Consider the following 7859-nt stretch of genomic DNA (forward strand, 5'->3'; position numbering starts at 1 on the left):
GGGGTACGGTGGGCCCCAAGCAGCCCTTGCAGGCTGGATCTCTGTCAGACTGCAAGGGAAAAGCTATGGTTTCCCATGTTTTTATCTTTTAAAGGAGAATCTAGTTTTAACGTTTGTTCTTGACCCTTTCAGACATGAACGGCACATGCCCTCAGCGGCTGGGGGGGCACAGCTGTGCTGGTGGTGGGAGTGCAGCAGCCGTGGCAGGAACACAGCAGTGGTGAGTGGGGAGCTCCCACAGACACCATCTGCACTGATGGCAGTGGGGGGTGGGGGTGTCGAGTGCTAACCAGGGGTCGGTGACCACCCACAGGCACCACTGGTAGTGGCAGCAGCGGCCAGCAGGGATTGCACATGTGTAGCAGAAAGCCCCTTTTCCTCTTGCCTGCAGTTGCTCTCCCCTCCTTGGATATGTTTTTCCTCTTCTACCTTTTCTTCCTTCCTCTTTCTTTCACTTTAAGATAAGGAAGGAATTGTGTTTTGAAATGTGTGTGCGCGCGCATTTTGTATCTCCCCTTGTAGTTTGGTATTTTTATCTATTTGTGTGCCATGGCATTTGTAGCTTATATTTTATACTCCTCACCTTTCATCTTTCAACTGAATGTATTTAGTTTCATAAGTAAGTTATACATTGTAACAATGTTAATAAGGGCAGGAATCAAACTGCCGCTTCCCTGTATCAGGCTGGCCCCTGAAAGAGCGAGTGAATCAGTGAATGAATGTGTAACATGGTAGCAGACAGCAATTAACCCCTGGGAAACTGCAGATCAACCAACAGAAGAATTCAATAGAAGACAATGTAACAACTGGGAAATCTTTAAACGTCACTGATCAAGGGCTAGAAGCCCTGGCCTGAGTTAATCAACTCCAGGGACCAACTTTTGGGCTGAATATCTCCAGATTGACCACTCCCAGAGCCCTATTCAAAATTCATCAACAGACTCCCAAACCTGCACATACATGCGGACAACCCCTGGGGCTGACAGATGCCATCCAGTAGCCACCGAGGGGGGAAGTCCCACGAGGGTCAATGACCCCTGGATTGGGCAAACCTGAAAACTGGGGAGTCACCAAAGTCTGCCAAGGACAGATAAAAGGCAGTGAAAAGTGACCCTCAGGGGCACCCTCTTGATCTCCAACTTGACCAGCACCTGACCTGTCCAGCCAGAAGGACCAGCCAGTGATCCCCTTCTGATGATAACACCACGCTGAAAGAAGCCTCGACTGGCCATCGACGGCAGACTCCAGCGCTTGTAGGATAGGTATACCTGACTCTGTAGCTTGCTACTGTGTGTGTGTATGTATGTGTGTGCATATGTGTGTGTGTGTGGGGACCAGCCCCAAGGTTTATGATTTAACTCATTACAGTGTTTCAATCTGCCTAATAAACTAGAATTTTAAGGATCCTGAGTTGGACATTTGTAGCCAACACATGTACCTGTGTGCACCCCCAATGCGTTGCCCCTGCTTCCATGTGTTCTTGCAACCCACTTTTGGGTCACAACCCACGGGTTGAGAAACACTGCCCTAAAATGCTCTAGATTAGGTATCCCTTTATATTATATTATCATAAAAGTACAATGTAGCTGCATAACAAATTAACAAATGTATTTAATAATGTTAACATAAACCCAGTTCTGCAAAATGTTTGTGAAAAGTGCTAATGGGTCTGATTAATAAATAATTTTTCTAGCTTCAGTATCTGTGACTTTATTTAACTATGGTACTTCACATTTGCTTTGCTTTAAGCATATGAGTAGTGCCATGGAAGTAAGTTATCCAAGAGAAAACAAACAGATCATATTAGGAAAAAACTTTGTAGGGTCCATTTCTAAATCTATTGAAGTTAATGGAAGTGGTCAGGTGCTTCAAGTTAAGCAACTACTAATATATTTTCTTAATTTGGGCCATAACATAGAAGAATAATAGTGAACAATAATACAAATAACTGCTTAGGAGTTACAGCAGCTTATATATAAAGAGTAGTTTGGAGATCAACACAGCCCATGATTCTCCAGCAGGACCATGTCCAGCACATATTATGTAGCAAGAAATCATATATTTCCCTTCTGAAGAAAAGCTATCTAGGTTTGATCTAAAGTCCATGGAATGGAAATTAATGCAGACTTCCTACTGTTGCCTAAAGCCCTGCCCCAGAGCTGACTGAAAAGAAAAAGAGTGGAAAAAGTAATAGGGGATCATGTAAATAAAGATTGCAACATAATGCATAGCTACAAGGGGGCTGATCTAAGATTTCACAGGTAGAGATATTTCCTTTTCAATATTTGACTCTGTAGCCTAAATATTATTTTAATACACTATTTTGGGATGCAGTTTCCAAGTTTTTTAATTCTTACATAGTAAGAATGTTATTATATTGCATCATATAATACAGGGTAGGGTTAGGATTCCGAGAGACCTAGACAAATTGGAGGATTGGACCAAAAGAAATCTCATGAGGTTCAAAAAGGACAAGTTCAAGGTTGTGCACTTAAGATGGAACAATCCCATGCACCAACACAGGCTGGGGGCTGACTGGCTGGGCAGCTGCTCTTTGGAAAAGGACCCAGGGTTACAGTGGACAATAAGCGGAATATGAGCCAACAGTGTGCCCTTGTTGCAAAGAAAGCTAACAGCATACAGGTTTCCCTCACTTCATGCGGATTCTGTATGTGCAAATTTACTCTTACGCGATGACCCTTTTTATACCAAAAATTCATTATATGCAATGTAAATTCACTCTTACATGATCGGTGCAGTGGAAACCTGCAGTCAGCTGCTTTGTGCAGTGCATTGTGGAAGTGATGTGCACCAAAATATAGTCTCCTGTGTGGATATGTGCTCATTGCTCGTTGTCTATGACATGTGTTTCTGTAGTTGCCATCCCCATTATGGTAACATTCACCACCACTCTGTGCTTGTGTGTACTGTTTGCTGTTGGTAAGTACCAAAAGTGTCTTGTAAAAATAAATGTGTCTGGGGGTCAGTACAGTCGAGGTCCTGGAATGTATCCCTATTTGTTATCTTGTAAAGTGGGTTCCCTTTATGCAAATTTGAGTTATGAGCCATTTTCCAGGAACGCATGTACAGAATTAAGTGAGGGAAACCTGTACTGTGCTGCATTGATAGGAGTATTGCCAGCATGTCAAGGCAAGTTATTATTCCCCTCTATTCAGCACTGGTGAGGCCACATCTGGAGTACTGTGTTCAGTTTTGGGCCCCCCACTACAGAAAGGATGTGGACAAATTGGAGAGAATCCAGCTGAGGGCAACAAAAATTGTTTGGGGGCGGGGGCACATGATTTATGAGGACAGGCTGAGGGAAATGCGATTATTTAGTCTGCAGAAGAAAAGACTGAGGGGGGATTTAATAGCAGCCTTCAACTCCCTGAAAAGTGGTTCCAAAGATGATGGAGCGAGACTGTTCTCAGTGGTGGTAGATGACAGAACAAGGAGCAATGGTCTCAAGTTGCAGCAAGGGAAGTTTAGGTTAGATATTAGGAAGAACTTTCTCACTAGGAGGGTAATAAAACACTGGAATAGGTTACCCAGAGAGGTTGTGGACTCCATCCTTGGAGGTTTTTAAGACATGGCTAGACAAAGTATTGTCTGGGGCAATCTAGCTGGGCATGGTCCCGCTTTGAGCAAGATGATCTAGCTGGGCATGGTCCCGCTTTGAGCAAGGGGTTGGACTAGGTGACCTCCTGAGGTCCTTTCCAAACCTAATTTTCTATGATTCTATATAGAACTTTCCCCTCCCCCATGGATCATCAACAGGGTGAGTAACTTTGGACTCATGCCCAGTCCACTACCACTTGAGCTGACAGTCATTGATAGCAGAAGACAACTATTATTACCTTCCTATGTGGACCTTTGACTGCAAGAAGCAGACTAATGCTTTGCCAGTGGTTTCCTAGACAGCACAGGAATGCTGAGGCTTGGTTCTATTCCAGGTTCAGAGAGTATTCTGTTTCTGTCCACTGCAGCCTCTCCCTGTTCTCCTCTGGTCTTGTCCTGAGCTCCTGTCTTGCTTGCGTCTCCATTGCCGCTGTTCCTCAGGCCCAGGCTCATTTCCATCACTGACTGTTATCCTACTTCCAGTCTCTGCTTCTTTCCACCAGTCTAGATCCTGCCACTGACTGCTGTTCTTATTTCAAGCAATGACCTGTCTTCCCAATTCCTCTCATGTTCCCATTACCCATTGCTCATTGAGAACACAGAAGAGAGAGTCTCTCTGCTCTTAGTTTGTCTTTACCAGATTTCTGGTAACACCAGAAACCTGCAGCAACTCTTGGTAAGTTCTCAGCTTCTGCAGCACTTGGATGAGTGCAGCATTTCTAGTCCCACTAAGGGAGGATGAGTTTCCAGCTTAGTCACGTATAGAGGCTGTGATGGAATGCAGGGTACTTAATGTAGATGGAATCTGTGGAGAATTTAGCTGTCAAATTCTGAGAAGCAAACGTCAAAATTGAGATTTTCAAATACTTGTAAGTTGGGCACATTTTCAGAGGAACAGCAAGAAGTACATTTTTACCACCAGGAAGATCTTTAAGTCTGTGTTCCAAAACACAAAGACACTAGAGCTTTTCAGTAAAATGTTTTTGGAATGTTTTTTTGCCAGGTAGTGTAGTTTTCCTAGTCTTCATTCTTGGAAATAGTTGAACCAAAGGAAAGAATTAAAAAAAAAAGACAAAACACAAAGCCTGAAGCAGACACTCAGCACTGAAAAGTCCAGCCTAATGGGTTAAAATTTGACAGGTCTCAAGAAATTGAAAACAAGTTCTTAAAATGGCAATTTTGGGGCAACTGTAATGATAAGTATTGCTACGTATGTGGCCTAAATTGGGAAAAGCAGCAAGCAGCAGCAGTGGCAGCAACACTAAAAAAAAATAAGAAAACAAAACAAAAAAATGCAATAAATAAACAAAATTAAAAAATAAGACTTTTAATCTTTCTAACAATTTCAAATCTTAAATCTACATGTAATAGACATGGCTAAATCATACACTGCAGGTAATTAAAAAAAATGTACATATATTTAGCCAGTATCACCAGCATTGATGATGAAAAAAAATTAATAATCTTCACCATTCCTACACTAAACATTCTGTAGGGCAAAGGCAAGACCAGCAATTGTTAATTACCACTGAAAGATAGATGTGCACAACGTAGTATGATTATTGAAATTAATTTTTTTTTTTTCAAGCTGAGCAATATTTGCTCAACTGTATGTTTAACTGTTTTGCCTATGTAGCTTTTACAGACACAGGACACAATGTGTTGTCTGCCATAAAAAACACAGAATAAAAAGGAAGAGCATGCCACCAAAGTGAATCACAGGGGCAGAACTAACAATCTACCTCTGGACAATTTGATGATGAATAATTCAACAGATGTTGGATGGAAGCATGTGAGAAAATAATGCTTCTAATGCCACTTGTCAGTAAAAGCACTGTTTGTGTTTGACTAAAGCTTGACTTTATAGCCCTTTGCAATTCAGTGTATTTCAAACAACACATTTGAGATGAAATTTTAACAATTCTTGTTTAATCATATTAAGCAATGATTTTGTAACCACTTACCCAAAATTTATTTTTCATTTCTTTATTATTAAAATCATGACAGAATTGTTTCCGTCCACTAAATTTCTCTCCCATGTAGGAGATACTGTCCTGGCAAGAGACTATATTAATCCTTAAAGAGGATCAAATGAAAGATGAAAAATTTAAATTGCAGTCCCATTAGAGTCCACTCAAGGGTTATTTTCTTGTTTTTCATTTCCTGTCAGAACTTGATTCTTAAATGAATTTGACATATGCAAACTCAGAGCACATGCAGTACTCGTATTCCTACATAGATTTGTGACTAGGATTAGAGGTGGGATTTAGGGTTAGATCAGGATCACCATAACTTCAGCTGCCAGCCTCCTTAACTAAGGGCTTTGAAGAAAGACCTAGAAACAAAATGTATTTGATGGCTATACTATTCCATATCATAGAATGTTATTTGATATAGAACACACCTCTGTTGAAAGCCATAAAGTTAGCACACATTTTAAGTATAATTTTATAGCAGGTTGGAGCTTTTTATCATGTGATATTTGGTTTGCATGTGTAGCTGCTAGTGTCAAGGTAATTGTGCAATTAACCAGTTAATTGCATAGAATCACAGAAGTAGGGTCAGAAAGGACCTTGTAGATCTTCAAGTCTGACCCCCTGCCTGGGCAGGAGGAAAACTGGGCTCAAATGACGCCAGCCAGGTAGGCATCAAGCCTCTTCCTAAAGACCCCCAGGGTAGGAGCCAGCACCACTTCCCTTAGAAGTTGGTTCCAGATCCTAGCCGCCCTAACTGTGAAGTAGTTCTTATGAATGTCTAATCTAAACCTACTCTCCAACGACTTGTGGCCTTTATTCCTTGTTATCCTGGGGGGCACTAGGGGAAACAAAGTCTCCCCTAAACCCTTCTGGTCCCCCCTAGTGAGTTTATAGACAGTCACCAGGTCCCCCCTCAGCCTTCTCTTGTGAAGGCTGAACAAGTTCGGGTCCCATAGCCTCTCATTGTAGGGTCTGTCCTGCTGTCCCCAGATCATGCAGGTGGCCCTCCTCTGGACTCTCTCAGTGTTGTCCACATCCCTCTTGAAATGGGGTGCCCAGAACTGGACACAGTACTCCAGCTGTAGCCTGACCAGTGTCGCATAGAGGGGGAAGGATCACCTCTTTGGCCCTACTTGAGATGCACCTGCATCCAATGCTTTTGTGACCTGATAGTAAAAGGCAATCAGGTTGGTCCGACATGACCTGCCCCTAATGAAACTGTGCTGGTTGCCCTTGAGCATCATCCCAGATGCCAGCCCATCACAAATGTGCTCCTTGATGATCTTCTCAAAGAGTTTCCCCAGGATTGAGGTAAGACTGAGGAGCCTATAGTTTCCCGGGTCCTCCCTCCTCCCTTTTTTAAAGATGAGGACCACATTAGCTATCTTCCAATCGTCTGGCACCTGGCCTGAGCACCTTGAGTGCTCGTAAAGCCATGCCAAGGGCCCTGCAATAACCCCTGCTAGCTCCCTCAACACCCTGGGGTGGAAAGCATGATTCCTGAAATGTGTAGAGGGGGCATTAGAGGTACATCATGACTTGGATTTCTATGCAAGTGAAGGAGGGAGAAATTGCCCTTTACCATCCTATAAAAACCTTACCTGGATCTTGGTTATAAGACTAAGTGGACACTGGCTACCTGCACTCCCTAGCAGAGTGATGAGATTGGGATGGAAAATTGACTCGCTGTACTAGATGCATGGGCTAGGAGTGTTTTCATACATTATTGGTATAGGCCAGCAGCAAATCATTATGCTCTGAAGCAAGAGGAAAGCAACATGGGAAGATGTCCCTACCTGCAAGGTGATAAAGTTTATGCATGACTCTCGCACAGGATTATATCTAGAGGAAGAGTCTTAGTCCTCAGCAAAGACAAGAATGCTGCATTAGGAAACATCACAAAAGTTCCAAAGGTTTCATTACAGAGTAATGGAGCTATGAGGAAAATCCCTTAAGAACCAGTCTTGGAAGTTTTGGTAATAGGCATTTTTTTCTTTGACAGGACTGTAGAATGAGGTCCTTAGTAAGGTTGTTGTCCTCTTTCCATTACACTACTCATGAGGCTGTTATTGCTTTTCCAGATTATGTAGCTCTGAAATAAATTCAAGAGGCTCTAACCTATGAGTGTCAAGCCAATTAACGCATTTGTTACCAACAAATAAATCATTAACTGAAACACACTAGTTCCTTCTTCATAATAGCTTTGTATCAAGAAGAAAAGTAAACAAGTATACATGTGCAGAATTAAACTTTGGCGCACAGCAT

This window comes from Alligator sinensis, unplaced genomic scaffold (assembly GCF_000455745.1).
Source record: "Alligator sinensis unplaced genomic scaffold, ASM45574v1 scaffold147_1, whole genome shotgun sequence".
In the NCBI taxonomy this organism is placed as follows: domain Eukaryota; kingdom Metazoa; phylum Chordata; order Crocodylia; family Alligatoridae; genus Alligator; species Alligator sinensis.